General features: G+C 34.8%; 1 long non-coding RNA gene across 1 annotated transcript; it reads left to right on the plus strand.

Moving 5' to 3' along the window:
• LOC109355075 lies at positions 674-18716 on the plus strand. Its single transcript, XR_002108628.1, has 3 exons — positions 674-823; positions 3455-3457; positions 18706-18716. It is a non-coding gene; the product is annotated as an uncharacterized LOC109355075 (long non-coding RNA).

The raw sequence follows: 18976 nt of genomic DNA on the forward strand, positions 1-18976 counted from the left end.
TTGTAAGTTAGAAAAATCTATCTATGGCTTGAAGCAAGCCAGTAGGCAGTGGCATGATAAGCTTACTGGTTTTCTTATGCACTCTGGTTATATTAAGTCTAATGTTGATTACTCTATGTTCATTAAATCATGCAGCTCTAGTTTTACTGCTATACTCATCTATGTTGACGATCTTATTTTAAATGGAAATGACATGAATGAAATTAATAACATGAAACATTCCCTTGACTCTGAATTTAGCATAAAGGATCATGGAAAGTTAAAGTTTTTTTTTAGGTATGAAGATAGCTAGATCTGCATAATGTATCCTTCTTTATCAAAGAAAGTATACCCTTGATCTTCTACAAGAAACGAGGATGATGGCAGCCAAGCCATGTTCTACTCTTATGGAGTATTCTACAAAGTTTATTCATTCCAAACTTGGTGATCTCTTATCTGATCCTAGTATATATAGGAGATTAATTGGAAAGCTTATTTACTTAACTCACACTAGACCTGATTTGAGTTTTGCATTAGGTCATTTAAGTCAATTTCTGGCTGCACCAACAGATAAATATCTAGAAGCTGCAATGAGGATCTTAAGATACATAAAGAGCACCATTGGCATTGGAGTTTTCTTCCCTTCCAACTGTGACTACAAAGTGAAGGGATACACAAATTCTGACTTGGGTGCCTGCGTAGACACTATAAGGTCTGTATCTGGATATTGTTTCTATCTATGCAACTCTCTCATATGTTGGAAAAGCAAGAAGTAGAAGACAGTCTTGAGGTCTTCAGTTGAAGCTGAATACAGGGCAATGGCCCTTGCAGTCTGTGAAACACAGTGGATTATACACCTTCTTCATGATCTTGGAATAAATTATTTTGATCTCATAGCCTTATATTGTGACAACCAATTTGCATTATATATAGCTACTAATCCTGTCTTCCATGAGAGGACGAAACATATTGATATAGATTGCCATTCTGTTCGGGAAAGGATTCAATCAGGAATTGTTCACTTACTACCCATCTCTACTAATTCTCAAGTTGCCGACATATTCACAAAGGCCTTATCCCCTTCCTTTTTCAAAAATTGTCATTTCAAGCTTGACATGCTTAACATCCACATGACAGCTTGTGGGGGACTATTAGAAAGTGGTATATCCAATCACGACAATGTTAGAGATGAAAAGCTTCAAGTTGAGAAAGAATGAAGATCTAACTATCTTAGTCTTTGCACTCTATTTTTCTGTTTTTCTTGTTATTGGGCTTCTGTTGCTTTATGGCCCAATTCCATTTTTTTTCGTTATTCCATTTTGGTTCAGTTAGTGGAGTTAGTTATTACTAACTCTCCCTAAATAGGTAGTTGTAGAAGTTCATTATTAACCAGTTTTTCCTTTTCATCTCACTACTCAATAAAATTGTTTCTTATTCATTGATTTCTTTGTCAAGATCTTTCCCCAGCAATGGAAAGCCATAGATTTAATAACCTGTCTGAACCTACCACGAATTTAACGGGTTAAACCCACTGTTAGTGGATTCGGATTCAGGTTTTACCCGATATTAACAGATGCCTTTCTTTAAGTTTTCCTAATGTAACTACTTTAGCTTTAGGTTGCTTATAAATTGCACTCATCATTATCAATAGAGATTAAGCCATTCCAATATTCAAACATCTTTATGGTATTCAGAGCCTTTCTTGCTTAACAACATTTTTTAGAGATTGCACCTCGTGTTATCATTCCCTTCACGCACCAAAACAACAATATACTTATCTCATCTCCCACTCCACAACCCACCCACAATGAACCTTCAATTACAATTATTGCTCCTCCATCAGAGACCATTACTGCACTTCCTTCCTCATCCAGTACTTTACCCTCTCCTACATCCTCGACCAATCCACCTACTCGGACACACTCTATGACTACACGATCCAGAAATAATATTTTCAAGCCAAAACAGTTGTTAACCATTACTAAGCACCCTTTGCAGGTAAATCATGAACCTTCCAGTGTTACTGAGGCTATGCAATACACTCATTGGCGTAAGGCAATGTCTGAAGAGTTTGATGCTCTCATTCGCAATGGCACATGGCATTTAGAACCAACACTTGAGAATCAAAATGTGGTCAAGTGTAAGTGGCTTTTTCGGGTAAAACGTAATCTAGATGGCAGTGTATCTCGATACAAAGCTCATTTGGTGGCAAAAGGATTCACTCAAACTCCAGGGGTTGACTTCAAGGAAACATTCGCTCCTGTCATCAAACCACAAACTATAAAAATTATACTCACCCTTGCATTGGGTAATTCCTGGTCGCTTCATCAACTAGACGTGAATAATGCCTTCCTTCAAGGCACTTTATCAAAGGTTGTTTATATGAAACAGCCACTGGGCTTTGTGGACCCTCAACATCCTTCTCATGTTTGTAAACTTCATAAAGCTATATATGGTCTTCGACAAGCACCACGGGCTTGGCATGTTGCGTTGAAAAAAATACATCCTACAGTATGGGTTTCATATGAGTCTTAATGATCCATCCCTATTTGTGTACTCATGTAATGGTGTTCTAGCTTATTTTCTTATATATGTTGATGACATACTTGTGACTGGTAATTCTTCATTATTTTTGTCTAAATTTATTCAGGATTTGTCCAACCAGTTCTCCCACAAGAACCTTGGCTATCCACACTACTTCCTTGGTGTTGATTTCATCACTACATCCACGGGGTTGCTACTCTCTCAACATGGTTATATTCGTGATATCTTGGAAAAACACAACATGACGGGGGCGAAACCATGTTCCACACCTCTCTACACTAGTACTAAGCTTTGTCTCCATGATGGTTCTGCAGCTACAGATGCCCCCACTTTTCGCAGCATTATTGGGGCCCTTCAGTATGTTACATTAACCAGACCAGATGTCTCATTTGCAGTCAATAAACTCTCCCAGTTCATGCACAAACCAACTGAGATTCATTTGCAACAACTCAAACGTGTACTTCGTTACCTCAAAGGCACCATTAACTTTGGACTACAACTAAGAAAACCTCTCAACTTCAACTTAGAAGCCTACAGCGATGCTGATTGGGCTGACAATTCTGATGATTACACCTCCACCTCAGCATACATTATATTCCTTGGGGAAATCCTAAATCCTACAGATCTGTGGCCCATACCGCGATTGAACTCGAGTGGTTGTCAAACCTGCTACATTAAATAGGTGTTAACATAGTCACCACACCTCGAATCTTAAGTGACAACATTGGTACCACTTATTTATGTGTCAATCCTGTCTTTCATTCCAGAATGAAGCACATAGCTCTTGACTATCACTTTGTTAGAGAACTTGTGCAAAAACAACGACTAAAAGTATCTCATATATCCACTCATGATCAGACGGCTGACATACTTACAATGGCACTACCCACATCAAAATTCAGTAACTTCAGATCCAAGATGCACGTCACAGATGGTGACATGCTCTTGCGGGGGCGTGATAGGAGAAAATAACAGATGCCTTACTTTACTCAACAACTCTGCATCTTTTTCTCTCACATTCTGTTAACAATATATTCTAATAGTTATGGAATCTTATCTTGTAGTTTATCACTAGTAACAACCTTCCTTTAGGTACTATCTGATGTAACTACTTTAGCTTTAGGTTGCTTATAAATTGCACTCATCATTATCAATAGAGATTGAACCATTCCAATATTCAAACATCTTTAGGGTTCATGTATTATTGTTAATTTCAATCTTGACGAATTTAGGTTCAAATTTTAAATTTTGGGATTGGGTAAACACAAACACAACCTCAATCCGCTCTAATATCATTCCTAATCAGCCGACTATTTCTAACAACATTTACTGAATCATCAAATTAGTGATTCTTTATTAGCCCCACAACATAATATCATACTCACAAGCGGAAACTTCATAAGCAGTGGTATTGGATATGTTATTTAGGTATACAAAAATTCCTTGCCACTCTTAATTATGTTTATTATTTGATTTTCTCATAATTTTCTATGTATTTTTTATATTAAAAAAAACATTGGCTTGAGAATAATATATATATATATATATATATATATAAATACGAGTGTAATTACTCCTTTTTTTAAGGTGTGCTCATACTATATTACAAATACAAATGATGGCCTCTAGGGTAACATAAAAATATGGCAGCTAAGACTCACCAACTTCCTAATCTCATTATTAGCCAGAGTTGAAATTGAATTCATTGATATCTTAACAAGATTCTTTTTGTCCCTGCTATTTTATAATGAGAAAAAATGATACTAAGTTTTATATATTATCATTCCATTATTTATCATTCATGTTTATTTATTATTGACTCTTCTAAAAATAATACAAACGTATAATAGTTGATGTACCGATTATGTATAAATATTATACTCTTTTGTCTTACTGCTTTTATTTTGTCCTTTGAAAAATGAATTTCTGTATATCTCATTGATGGCTGTATTTGGTTTGGATTATTGACTACACATAAATTATTTCTTAGCAGCCCACTAAATATTGGGCCATGTAATGCTTCGTTGTTTCTGCTATCTATGCATTATTTCATAGCATAAGTTGCTTAGCCATTCTTGACCAAAATCAGCACTCATCACGCTGGCTACATTAATTTCTTTATTCTCAATTATAATTATCATGGTCTCTTTATTCACCTATACCTTTGATTCCATTCAACCCTTCCCTTCATAAAAGTGATTAATTCTCATCTCATGAACTTATGGGCAGTGTCTCTAATTTTATGCTACAAAACAAAAAATAATGTTGTAGCAATTGAAAATATATGTGGGTTACTTGTGACAATATATAATTTACATAGAAAGAAAAAGAGCACTTTTAATTGTACAAGTAGCTGATCATGAATTGTGATGTTATAATTAGAAATTTGTGGGCCATATATGTGAAGAAAGTTTAAGTTTGTGAGGGATTCGTTAAAGTGTTTACCACTTTATTAATGAAAAATAATAATAAAATGAGATTATTAAAATGAAAGTCGATTTTTTATTTATATTTAAAATTGATCTTAATTTAAGCAGAATGTTGGAATATCCACCCCTCTACCAAGGTAGAACAAACATTACCATTCCCAAAAGCGGATTTATCTAGGTTGCTCCTTTTCTAAAGTCCTATCAATATATTAGAAAGGAATAATGTAGAGGTAAATTATGATATTTGTCTGTATATATAAAGATAAAAGTTTCATCATATTATATTTGAAAAATAAAAATATCACATCATACTACTTTTTTTATTTTTTATGTATTTGTCTCTTTGTTAATGGAGAAGGTATTGACCCAGGTAGATTTTGCTTCCTTCCCACATTGTTTTTTTTTTTTGGCTTAAGTGGTTGACAAGCACTTTACTTGCAACCCACTCTGTATCTATCAATAATGAAGGTCTTGTCATCGTGCTAACAACTATCATTTCATAAGTTAATTTACAATGGGAATTTTCTATACAATACCCCCAAGGACATTTATTAACATTTGGCCTCTAATATTGTTGAGAGTCTACTACTACTAGAGAATATATTATTATGGGACAAGAGAAGAGTAAAAAATCATCCATAAGTAGAATATTATGTCTTGAGCAAAGATCTTAAGACAATCATATTTCTTGAACCAATTCTATAATCTTAAGTTCCACCTAGCAATTAACAAATTTGCATACACTAATATAATACAATACCATGTGATTCCACAAATATAATCATGAAATTTCACACTTTAGTATACTTAACAAATATAATCTATAACATGAAGTTTTATTAACTTGTGAGTTATCACTTATTTCAACTTTAGGTGGAATCCAATACCAATAATGGTTTCATTAATATTTGGGAAATTCTTGGAAGCCATAGATATCCCAAATTAATTAATAATTATCATAACTATGCATATGGTTGATAGGAAAGCCACCCTTATGTTTTTCTTTACAAATACAAACTAAGTTTGAAAAGATATAACCCAGTTCACAATAGATCATATACTCAATTTTTTTGGATGAATTGGAGAAATTTGGAAAATTGGGATCTTTTAGATCATATATCAGAATCCTTACCCTGATGTTCTCAACAGATTTTCATCAGACACCCACTTATTTGGATGAAGAAAAATACATCTTGTGTGTTGGGAATATATGCTGTGGTGAATATATCAGACCAAAACTAATATGTTTGTATGATTTCATTTACTAGCTTAGTAAATATGAATGAAGATAATGTTGACTTTAGTATTTTTAAATATCTACAAAATATATGGTTTTTTATTTATTAATTTCATCATTTACTTTTAATTTATTTCATTGCTAAATGTCTTAACTATTGCATGCATGTATCTATTGGAATTTCACGTGGGTCATGGCATGTAATAAAATAGTAAACAGGATATCGTTCTCATGATGAGCATAGGTAGAATAACTGTACCATAAGATCAATCCTAATTAACTTGACTAACAAATTTTACACTAAAAATTAAAGTTAACTGAACTTAAAGAAATATTAATGTAGTAATCAAACAAGCACAAGGTTTGCAAGGAGGAAAATCAATTAATTAAACTCTTTAGTTCATTTTTTTGCTTTACAACTCAAGGATTATTATATTATTCTTGAATGTAAATTCCCTACTGTAAATAAAAACAATTTCTCAAGCCCAAGTGAACGTCTTAAAATAAAACAATACCCGCTCTCTCTAAAATCAATGTTTATGTATTTAATCTTCAAATCTTGGAATGGCATTTTGAGGTAGATATACGAATTTCTCTTGGTTCTTGAAAACAAGAAGGAACCAAAAATAGCTTAACTTGTGATATGCAAATACAAAAGAGAATGAAAAAAATTCCTCAAGAATGTTATTAAATTCTTTGAATATGAATACAAAAAGTTGAATTTACAATGATCTAGATAAGTCCCTTTTATAACAAGAAGGGACTATCTAACTATAATAACCCAAAAACAATACATTCAACACATTTAACATGTGAATAATAAATTGTTTGACAAACACGTAACTAAAATTATGTTGATGTTGCCTTTGGTTGGTTGAGGCTAAGTCTTGGTGCAAGTTGGCCAAGGCTAAGTCTTGGTGCGAGTTGGCCAAGACCTTATACGAGTTGGTCAAATCCTGATGCAAGTTGGCCAAGTCTTGATGCACTTGGTGCTGATTTCTGCAACACTGAGCAGTCTGGCCAAGTGCTGGTGTGACTCGGTCACAGACTTAGCAACATTGGCCAGATTTCCAATTTCTCTCGGTCATGATCATTTTTTCCTCAGCCAAGATGAGTTCTTCTTCGATCATATGTATATTTTGCTTAGCGAAAGTCATTTGTGGCCTGATTATCTACGGTTCTGATGTGAGTTGGTCCATGGTAAGGCATATATTGTAGTTGATGGTGTGGTCTTTTGTTTGTTGTTTATGGAGTGTGTTTTAATAAGATTTGATAGTAGAAGAGGTTGAACTGGGTTGGAAACTATAGTTTAAGTTTGAAAGTGATGGCGTTATGAAGAATAATCTTTTTTTTTGGTACATGAAGAATAATCTAACAATATGTATAAGGGGTGTGTTTTGTTATATCTTCCTAGCTATAGAATTATGTGCTGATCTTGTCTATACTAAATAAATAAAAGATGTTAAATGAAAATAAAATATAAATTATTTCTAATTATGAGTACGAAGCGACAAAATGATGAACGAGTTGTTTTAGCCTTTTAGGGTTTTACTTGAATGGTTATAAAGAACTCTATATGTATTATGGAAACTGCTTTAGTTTCTATCTTTTATAAAGTATATTGTACTTATTCATATGTTGCAGTTCGTGCCATTTAGCTTTTAGCATAACTCAAATAAAAAAGTAACGTTTTCAATGTCTTAAAAATAATAAATCATCCCATGTTAATTTATATTTAACAAGTTGCTATGGAGGATTATGATGAGGATGAGATGGGAGAATTTAGAATCACAATTTATGTTGCCAATGGCATTTTGAAGTTGAAATTGATTCTCAACTACGAATGATGAAAATTTCGGTAGAAAAATCATTTATTCAGAATTAAGATTTCACAGTGTCTTGATTGAAAATTTCACATGTTAAGATCCCTACATTTCCTACAACCACGGAATGGATCATTGACAGAGATTGAACACATGGGCCATGATTCTTAAACCCTGTGGTGTACTTAATAATAAGTTGTATATTTGGTATCCTAATAGAAATTGAAAGTAATATACACAAGGATCTAAAATATATATTTTTGAAGAGGAATCACTAATCTTAAATGTTCATCAACTGAAGTTAAAGTGAGTCTGAACAATTTTGAAATTCAATTAATTATTTAAAATTTGTTTACAAGTTAGTTTTTAGGAGGAAATAATGTAAATCAAATATTTACAGATTATCTAATAAATATATTTCAGAATTCTGACTTTCTTTCCATAATAAAGAAATCACATAAGAGTTTATCATATGATAGAACAATTTCAAATGTGTTAATAAAAACACTATGCTCGGTGCATATATATTTAAAACTTTCATCATGGTGTTACAAAACACTTGACATTTCCTTGATTTACCCAAGTCATGAAGTTGTTAATTTAGTTTTATCTATACCCACCAAGCTAGCTTAGGTTCAAGCATATGAAAGAAGCATATAGAATTAGAGAAAAGGTTATTTTGTTTCTGACATCAGCTACCTGAATCGGAGACAACACCAAAACATTGTTGACATCAAAATAAAAGAACAACATAAATTTAAATCATTTGTGGGATCATAATAAGCAACAAAATGTCTTCATTTTCGTTGACAATACAAGCCCTTCATGTCTCTCCAAAACAACATTAACCTTATTAGCATAAAAGGGACAGTGATAGATACATTTTTAATTAGGGCTTTGAAATGAGGGACCTTGATTTTAATATTGCACTGCTTTAGGAGTTATGATTTTCATGTGGACACGTCTTTTGGTTATCACTATTTTTATTGTATCATATATTACTTTGGTGTTTCTCAATTATTTTTTATTTTTTAGTTAATGTGCTTCTCATCTTTTGAAAAGTTGAAAAGATGCCAAATAGTGTAGCTATCCTCTTAAGATTATCAATATTTTTGAAGAATGAAAGGGAAAATTGTACGAGGAAGTAAATGAAATTAAAATGCAGGCCATAGCATGTATTTGAGGATTTGGTTAGTTATTAAGAGGGGCTGATTGGTTAGTTATTAAGGCTTCGTTTCGTTTGAGAATTATGAGGGAAAGAGAATGAGATGGATCAAAGGGTTAGGAATGGGAAAGAAAGAAAAATGAACATTTTTCGTTAAACTAATGATAATGTAAGAATATTTTTTTATTTTCCGTTAAAAAATGTAATTAACAATGAGAAATGAATAATAATATGTTATTACTAAACATATTTAGCTATTTTGACATTTTGTTTTAAAAAAATTCCAAATTGGGTGAACTTTAAAAATAGACATGTGGAGGGTTGTGTAGGGTTTGAGAAACCCTCCAAAACCTTCTCATCTCCTTGATCCACCTCCCAAATAAGGGGAAGGCTTTGAAAAGTCATTTATTCTCTTCCCTTTGAAAACCTCACTCCAAAACAAGGCGTAAGGGAAAAACATTTTTTGTCTCATGATTTATGCCACTTCATATGCTATATAAACTATGACTGGTCAGAAAAATATTTAGTAATTAAATTTTGACTTTAATATATTTTTTTCAACTAATCATAAATGCATGCAATATGAGTTTACATTAGTGTTTAATTTCACCCCTTATATGCTTTATTAATAATTAAAGATTAAATACTTTTGAGTTTTATAGACAATAGTTTTAATCTTTTTATTCTTTTAATGAAGGCTTTTTATATAAACCCAAAATCCCAAAGTACTGTCACATTTATAGTATTTTGAATAGCTCTTTTTTATTGTGAAATTTTATTCTTTGATGGCAAAATATTTGGAATTGTATGTTGAATAGTATTTTGAAAGACGGACTAGAATTTTATTCATAACCGTCTTCTTTCAAATTAGAAAAAAAAAAGGTATTGAGTTCGTATTTTAGAGACGTAACTGTGTTAAATACTTAAAAGATATACTTATATCACATTTTATCTTGCCTAGCTTTTTTTTGCTAAGCAAAGAATATATTAATAAGCACAAGAGGTGCTAACCCAACATAAGCCAACAAAGATTAATAGGAAGCCAAAATATAAGACCTCGGGTCCATACACCAATTACAGAAAGAAAAACAATTGGACTTAACATTGGCTAAAAACCAAGTCCAAGATCTAATCTAGATTAAGTCCAAAATATGAATAACACTACAATCCTTGGAAGAAAAGATAACCTCATTTTTCATCTTCCAAATAGCCACATAGAAACAAACCAAATCATAGACCAAAGATCCGCCCCTTTTTTACACTTGTGCAAGTTCATATGAATATGGAAAAAAACAATGCAATTATCCGACAAGGTAATCTACTTCCCCAACCAAGAATAAACACTCTTTCAAATATTCTCAGCAAAAATACAAGAGACAAACAAATGATCTAAAGATTCAGGGTAGTTTTTACAGAATACACAAACCAAATCATCATTAGAGTGAATAAGAGATCTCTTCTGAAGTTCACACTTTGTAGCCACTTTTCCTCTAATCACTTTCCAAATAAAGCGGCACACTTTGGAAGGAACACAATTAATCCAAACAAGATTAAAAATATTACCTAAGGGATATTGAGGGGCATTTAAGATAACTTCATAACAAGATTTAACTTCAAAAACCCCAGAAGAGGTTAATCTCAAACTTAGACGATCCTCTTTGCCAACAACACAAGAAAACGGGATAATAGCTTCATACAAATTCCTTTCCAAGACCAATTCCCACACAAAGAGAGGCATCCTCCACCTAATCTCCCAAACCTACCTACCATCAATCCAGGCCCTAGCCTCAGACACAGAAGACGTTCTATTAGCAGCCACCAAAAAAAGCGCGGAAAAGCAACTCTCAACGGAACCTGACCAAACCAAATATCCTCCCAAAAACTAGTATGGGAACCATCACCAATCTCCATGACAACATTAGAGGAAAACCAATCCCTACTAGAACTAATAGACAACCCCACTGAACACACTCCCCTCCACCAAGACGACATCGAAAAAGAAAGTGGAGAACCAAACAACCTATCATACTTAGACTTAATCACTTTTACACAAAGAGCATCAGAATTAGAAAGAAAATACTACTACCACTTACCTAACAAAGCTTCATTAAAAACAGAAATGTTCCTAACCCCTAAACCCCCCAACCTTTTAGGCTTACAAACTTCACTCCATGCTACCCAAGCAATCCCCCTACCACCACCTTTTTCCCCCAAAGGACTTCCTCTGAATTCTAACCAAACAAGACGCTAGTGCTTTAGGAGCCTTAAAAATAGAGAAAAAATAGGAATATTAGAAAGAACCGCATTAAGTAAGATGACCCTACCACCAAAAGAAATAAACCTGTGATTCCAAGAAGCAAGCCAGTTAGAAACTGCCTCAATAATGGGAGACCAAGTCGAGAATCTCTTAGGACTAGCCCCTATAGGAATTCCAAGATAAGAAAAAGGAAAAGCCCCAATATTACAATTAAGGAAATGGGACGCCACATCCAAAAAATCAACATAGACTTTAACCCTAAACAAATGGCTTTTCTTATAATTAACCTTGAGACCAGAAGCTAAATCAAAGCAACACAGAATACTCTTTAAAGTCCAAAGATTGGAAGCTTACGGAGAACATACCACCATTGTATCATCAGCAAACTGGAGATCTGAAACTTCCACTTGATGGCACCCCACCTTGAAGCCCCTAAACAAACCTTGTTGCCGAGCCTGCCTCATAAGGCCAAAAAAACCTTCGGCAACCATTAAGAACAAGAAAGGAGCCATAGGATCCCCCTGACGAATACCTTTAGAAATTGAGAATTGCTTAGCCAGACAACCATTAATAAGGACATAAATTGAAGTAGAGGATAAGCACTCATTGATCCAATTTCTCCATTGAGTAGGAAAACCAAATCTAGTAAGCATGTAGTCTAGGAAGCTCCAACTAACTGAATCATAAGCTTTTTCAAAGTCAACCTTCAACAATAAACACCCTTCATTAGACTTCTTTGAAGAATGGATAACATCGTTAATAACTACCACAACATCAAGGATACTACGATGCTTAATAAAGGTCGATTGGGTTGGCGAGATTAAAGAAGTAATAACCAATTTCAGCCTTCCTGCAATAATTTTGGCTAAAATTTTATATAGAGCGCCAACAAGGGATATCGGTCTGAAGTCCTGGATTCTATTGGGACTTAGAATTTTTGGAATTAGCGCAATAAGCGAACAATTGATCCCTTTCGGGAGCTTTGCATTATTCTGGAATTCCTTAACAAATTTGAAAATATCAATCTTAATAAGGTTCCAAAAATCTTGGAAAATTTGAAGTTAAAGCCATCTGGAACTGGACTCTTATCGGAAGCACAACTCCAAACCGCATTCTTTATCTCACTTTCTCCGAACTCAGAAATCAACATATTCTTTTGTTCAACCGATAGAGCATTGAAGACAACCCCATCCAATTTCGGTCTAGAAACCGAATTATCTTTAAAAAACATTTGTAGTATTCAGAAATACCATTTTTTATTGAATTCTCCTCCTCACACCATTGGCCATCAATACTAACCCCGAGGATTTGATTTCCCCTTCTTCTACTTTTGATACAACAATGAAACAATTTTGAGTTAGCGTTACCTTCTCTAAGCCACTTGGATCTCGCTTTCTAATGAAGGAGATTATTTTTCAACTGCGAGGCCAACCCCCAATCAGCAGACATTTTTTTCTTCGCCAACATTTGATCCTCTGATAAGACACCTGATTCACATAACAAGTCAAAGTCATTGAAATCAGCCTTCAGGTTTTTCAACTGAGTATCCAAACACCCAAACGTCGATTTATTCCACTCAATTAAGCTTTTCATAAGAAGCTGAAGCTTCTCCTTTATGATAAAAGCCGCCCAACCAACGACCACAAAGCCATTCCATGATTTAGAGACAAAAGCCTTGAAATCCTTGTGCTGTAACCAACAATTGTTAAAACGAAAAGGAGAAGGACCCCGAGATAACACCTTATACTTCAGCATAACAAGGTAGTGATCAGAGAAGGATCTATTGAGAGCCCACTGAGATGCATCCAACCAAAGTGACAACCACTCATTAGATAGGAGGAATCTATCTAATATACTCATACAAGCACCACCCAATTGATACCAAGTAAAATTTCTCCCAATAAGAGGTAAGTCTACAAAATCCAGTTTGCGAATCCACTCATGAAGAGACAAATATTTCTACTATTCTCCACTTCCCCCATACTTCTTCTCTCGAAAGGCACTCTAATTTAATTGAAATCGCCAAGAAAACAAACCGGCATACAACCCAAGGATTCCTTAAATACACAGAGCTCATCCTACAAGTGTCTCTTCTGAATCAAATTGCAAGGCGGATAAATATTCACCACACAACACATGACATTACTATTCAACCAATTACCTATCACAGGTAGAAACCCTTCACCGTGAACCACCTCGACCTTCTGAAGTTTCAAACTATCCCACACACTAAGAATACCCTCAGACCTCCCCACGGACGAATTAAAATCCCAATCATAGTCATCATTACACCACAAAGATCTACTCAACCGAACATCCACCACTTCTAGTTTTGTTTCTTGAATAGCAATAAAATCTAAATCATTCTCCTGGATTAAATTCTTCACCTCCCTTATTTTTACACCACTCCTCAACCCTCTAACATTAATGGTTGCACAAATCATGGATTAATAAATTGAACCCTATGATTGGCTGAACTGGACCCAATCCTATCCCTCTCCTGGATGGCTTCTATACGACTAATAATCACTTCATTCTTACCTTCAAAAGAAACACCTAATTTTCCCCAATATCCCAGAGCATTCTAGACTGGCTAATTCCTTTAGAAAGGAGAAGATTATTTACCTTCCTAACATGAGAGTCAGATATGGAGTTGCTAATGGCTGGATCCACATGACTTGAAGCACCTCCAGATATCACGTCCAACGGGTGAGACTTTACCTTTGAAGACTTCTTCTTTATCTTCTTAGATTTCCTTTGATTAGACATCAATGCCATTTTGTAGAGGGAATTTGGCAACCTCTTTCTAGAATTCCCTTTTCTCTTCGGTCTGCCTTGTCTACCTGGAGAGTTCAGATTAATTTGGGGAGAGATACTGTCCACGAATGGATTCTTAGACAAAGACCCCATAGCACTAGATTGGGCTTTATTACAAAAAGGAACGGTGCTTGAAACTTCTTTTAAAGAAAGCAAATCCTCTACACCATGGATAAGAACCGCCTGGGCCTCCAAACAAGGGCCCAATCTTGGTATTTCAAAAACCATTTCCATAGAAGAACTAACAAAGCTTAGGCCCTTTATTGTAGACAAGTTTTCCTCTTCAATTCTACTTCCTTTATGTGGATTTTTGTCTTTTCCTTCCCCATAATCAGTACTAGGAATTAACCGATGGTCCCTCTCCACCGAATAATCCACAGGTTGTACTCTAACCTTACACTTCACCTTTTTATTCTTAGCCATCTCTTTCCTTTTTAATAATAATTTTTTTGAAGCAGGGATTTTCCCAACAAAAGACTGAACACGCTGCTCAGGGCAGGAAAAAGGCACATAAATCCCTGACACCCTTTTATTCCCAGTATCACCAAAAAGGTTTAGATGAGACCTACCCTCCTCCCTAGGAATATTACCAACCTCATCCACATCATCTTCATCCCCTTCAACCAGCAAATTTTCTCCCTAACAAGAATCCTTCTCCGGCCAAGATTCATCACTCCCAGAATCCTCATCCTCCTCCTTGCTCACTCCACCCCCCACAGAGCTAGACGGAAAATAAGCACACGAGTCTTCTACCATCCTTATATCATAGATCTTATCATCTATTTCTACCTTTCTTACCACATCAATACTTAACCTTTGCAGAAATCATTAATCTACTAACTTGAAGCCTATTTTTAGCAATAGTTCCTTCATCAAGTTTCACAAAAGTCCCCACTGACTTAGCCAACATAATGAAGAAATCTTCACACCAAGCAATCATCAGAACACCAAGGAACTTAATCCAAACAAATCTTTCAAAGTTATCTTCAAAATTGGACCACACGTCCAATTTAGAGAAAATGAAGTCATACTACTGTTTACCTTCATTCAATAATTCCTCTAAGTCTTCAGGCTTGCCACTTTTCAAGAGAACCCGAGTCCCACCAATCAAGAAAGCTTTGACAAAGAGAAAACCTTCTTTAGCCAACAATACCTGAATATTTTCAGCGTCCACAACTGATCTTAGTTCACCAACCAAACAGCCCTCCATCCAAACCTTGTTCTCTTCAGGAACCTTGAAACACAAGCACCCTATCAACTTATCATGCTCAGCCAAGACACCCTGCTTGTTGCATGAAAGAAGTGCCTGCTTCCAGGATTTACCAACACCAGTAACCATCGATTTTGGAACTATCCTATCTGAAACTCCCAATGTTGGACTTATACGCCCAACTTGGTTAGAAGGCTCTCTCTTTTCTACCAAATTCCTTTCAAAGGAACCAGGATTTCTCTGGAACCTTGGAGTATTCACAATCACTTTATAGAGCCCAATCCAGAAATTTCCCAGCTTTTCTTTTAGATAATCAACATCTTCCACTTCTTTGAATCTCACAAACCCAAACCTCCTCCCCCACCTATATCTCTTTTTAGGAATGAAGACATCACCTACACGAGCCCATTTGGAGAATTATTTCCATATATCCATAGTCCCCAATGAATCTGGGAAATTTGTGAAGAAGAAAGAGATAGAGTTTTTTTGGAGGGCTTTAAGATACCCTCTCGGTTGGAAACTATCTTTTCTTAACACCAGGGGAGACACCTCTGGATAAGCTCTCACATTTTCACCAACCTTCAAGATGCTCACCTCCCCGAAGCTCCTGAAACCTTCCTCCACACCAACTTCCTTACCTTTAGCTTTAATACTTGCAGACCCCTTCCCCATTCCCCCTTACCCAAACGCCTTCTCCCACACTCCCATCCTCCTTACCTTTTACTCTCTCTATCTTATTTTCATCTTGAGATGCGGGTTTATTCTATCACTCTCTCTCTCTCAACATACTTTTTTTTATCCTCTTTATCTTGCCTAGCTTGAATTTGAATTACCAGATAATTTATATTTTATACTTCGTTGTCCAATTATCTTGATAGAAAACATTATCCCATATTAAAATTAAAAGTTAAAATACCAAAGCAAATAAAATATATTAAAAATAATAAAATGATAAATAGCATATTATGTCTGGGTAATTAAGAAAGGACATAATAAATTAGAAATAAAATATTTGATCTATTAATAATGAAATAGAAGAATGATGGAGTTATGAAACTACGGCCGGAAACGAGCTGAACCGAGTCGAACTAGAGTTCAGCTCGGTTTAGCTCGATATAGATTGGTTCGGCTCGAAACTCGACTCGAGTTCGATACGAGTTATTTTTTTAGCTCGAGTTCGGTTCGGTTAAAGTTCATGAACTATTCGGCTCAGTTCAATTGGTTCATTTGGACAACTTAAATAGTTAATTAATTTTTTTTTTAAAATACTACAAATGTTTTTATACATATAAATATAACCATCATTATATATATAATAACAATAAATATAAAAATAATAATGTATGAGACATAATTAAAATAAAAATTAGTTTATATATATATATATATATATATATATATATATCGAGCTAACTCGTGAACCTAACGAGTCGAATTATATCCAACTCGAGTTTGGTTCGTTAATTTAACGAGCTCAATTTCCGCCTCAAGTTTGGCTCATTTGGTTAATGAACCAAGTTTATCGAGCTAAATAACAAATCGAATTTCGAACGAATACCGAGTTGGTTCGGTTCATTGCCAGTCCTACATGAAACTATGTATGGGATACTTTTTGAAAGAATGAAAAGTAAATTTAAATGATTGAGAAATCTAATAAACCTTAAAATAAGAACAAGTAAGTGGACAAAGTTTAGAGTAGGAATGGTAATGGGTCTGGTTAGATGCGGGTAGTGCATTACCTGGACCCGCCATATTACTTCATTTTTGGACCCAGACCCATGCTGATACCCACTGGGTTTGCTACCCACGACTCCTTAGGTATCGAGGGGATCTGCGGATACCCACAAATTAAAAAAACATTAAAAATAATTTCCACTAACTTATATAATTTTGTTTTTTACTATAATCTTATATGTTATTTAGGTAATCAACAAGAGAAGAAATTATAAAAAATAATTTAAATTTTTAAACATATTTTAAATTAACTATTTCAACATTATGACGTAAAATTGATTTAATAAGAATTATTCAATCAATATAATATTATATTACATATATCAATTAACAATATAAGAATACCAATATATATATATATATATATATATATACAATATATATATATATATATAATATATATATATATATATATATATATGGATCCACATATTCCACATCTTAGGCTTAACCATCAATTCAAGGGAAATATGATGATATAAATTTTAGGGAAATTTGATAGTATAGATCTACTCACTAATTCAAACCATTAGATTTCCCCTAGAATTGATGGCTAAGATGTGGAGTAAGTGGATCTCCTCCCATATATATATGAATGAATAGCGGGTCCGGGTACTCATGGATCTGAGTACCTCATCACCCGGACTCAGACTCATCCAATAGCGGATCTTAAAATCTCAGGTCTCATTACCTACAAGTCCAAAAACACGGACTCAGATCTGACCCATTGTGGATATTTTTGGCGGATACCCACATATCCGGGTACCCATTCCCATCCCTAGTTTAGAACAATGTGAACATTTAATCAACTACAAGGAAATAAAATACGCAATGTTAATGGTCTTGTGCAACGACTGAAACAATATAGATTGAATTTAAGACTCTGAGTCTTGAAGTCAAACTTCTCTTCATCTGAACACTGAACGTATGAAGTTTAGAAAATTACAACGTGCGTAGAGCTAAAAGGAAGAACAAGCAAAACTTTAGTAATTGTAATAAATATATTTATGCTACTAAATTTTTTACATGAAATAATGGTCCTCTGTTGTTTACGTAGCTCGCAACAATTCTGAATAGCACGAGATAATCTTGGCTAAGTCATGACCAGGTCGCTCTCTTTAAAACATTGCGGAAAAATGGGTAAATTTTTTTTTGAATAAAGAGATTGTATAAAATTGTTTCCTTTTTAAAACCTTCCTTTTCCGGGACATTACTTTAAGTAACTCGAATGCGGAAAATCAACTTATCGTTATCGAATGATAACTTAACCTAATTCACAATTTCCTGAATAATACAACGCATATAATTAGTTAAGTCATAATGAGTTCATACAAACTACATCATCAAAGGCGGAATCTACATCGCCACTACATGTACAAAATCACCAGATACATAGCCCCCATCAAAAACCAAAAAGAGGACATCGACTAGCCCCCAAGCTGACTCGGAAGATTTCAGGAATGTTGGACCCCTCACTCGGGTCCTCATCCTCTTCTGAGTCCGGTACGAGGTTGATCACCTCCACCGAACTCTCCACATTTACGAGCTCAATGACCTCGTCCTCCTCCTCTTCTTCCTCCACTTCGTCATGCCACAACTCAGCGGCATAATTTGGTGGAGATGACACTCTCAGACTCGGAGTCTTCTTGCAAGGACCCCCTCCAAGAACCCGGCTCCTCTGGGCTCTGCGGGATGACGGAGCATCCAAAAAATCTGCCCACGTCCTACGACTGTGGGAGGAAACAGCGCCGTCACTCCTGACTGGCGGGTGTCGAGGTCCA

The sequence above is a fragment of the Lupinus angustifolius genome, chromosome LG08, assembly GCF_001865875.1.
Source record: "Lupinus angustifolius cultivar Tanjil chromosome LG08, LupAngTanjil_v1.0, whole genome shotgun sequence".
NCBI lineage: Eukaryota > Viridiplantae > Streptophyta > Magnoliopsida > Fabales > Fabaceae > Lupinus > Lupinus angustifolius.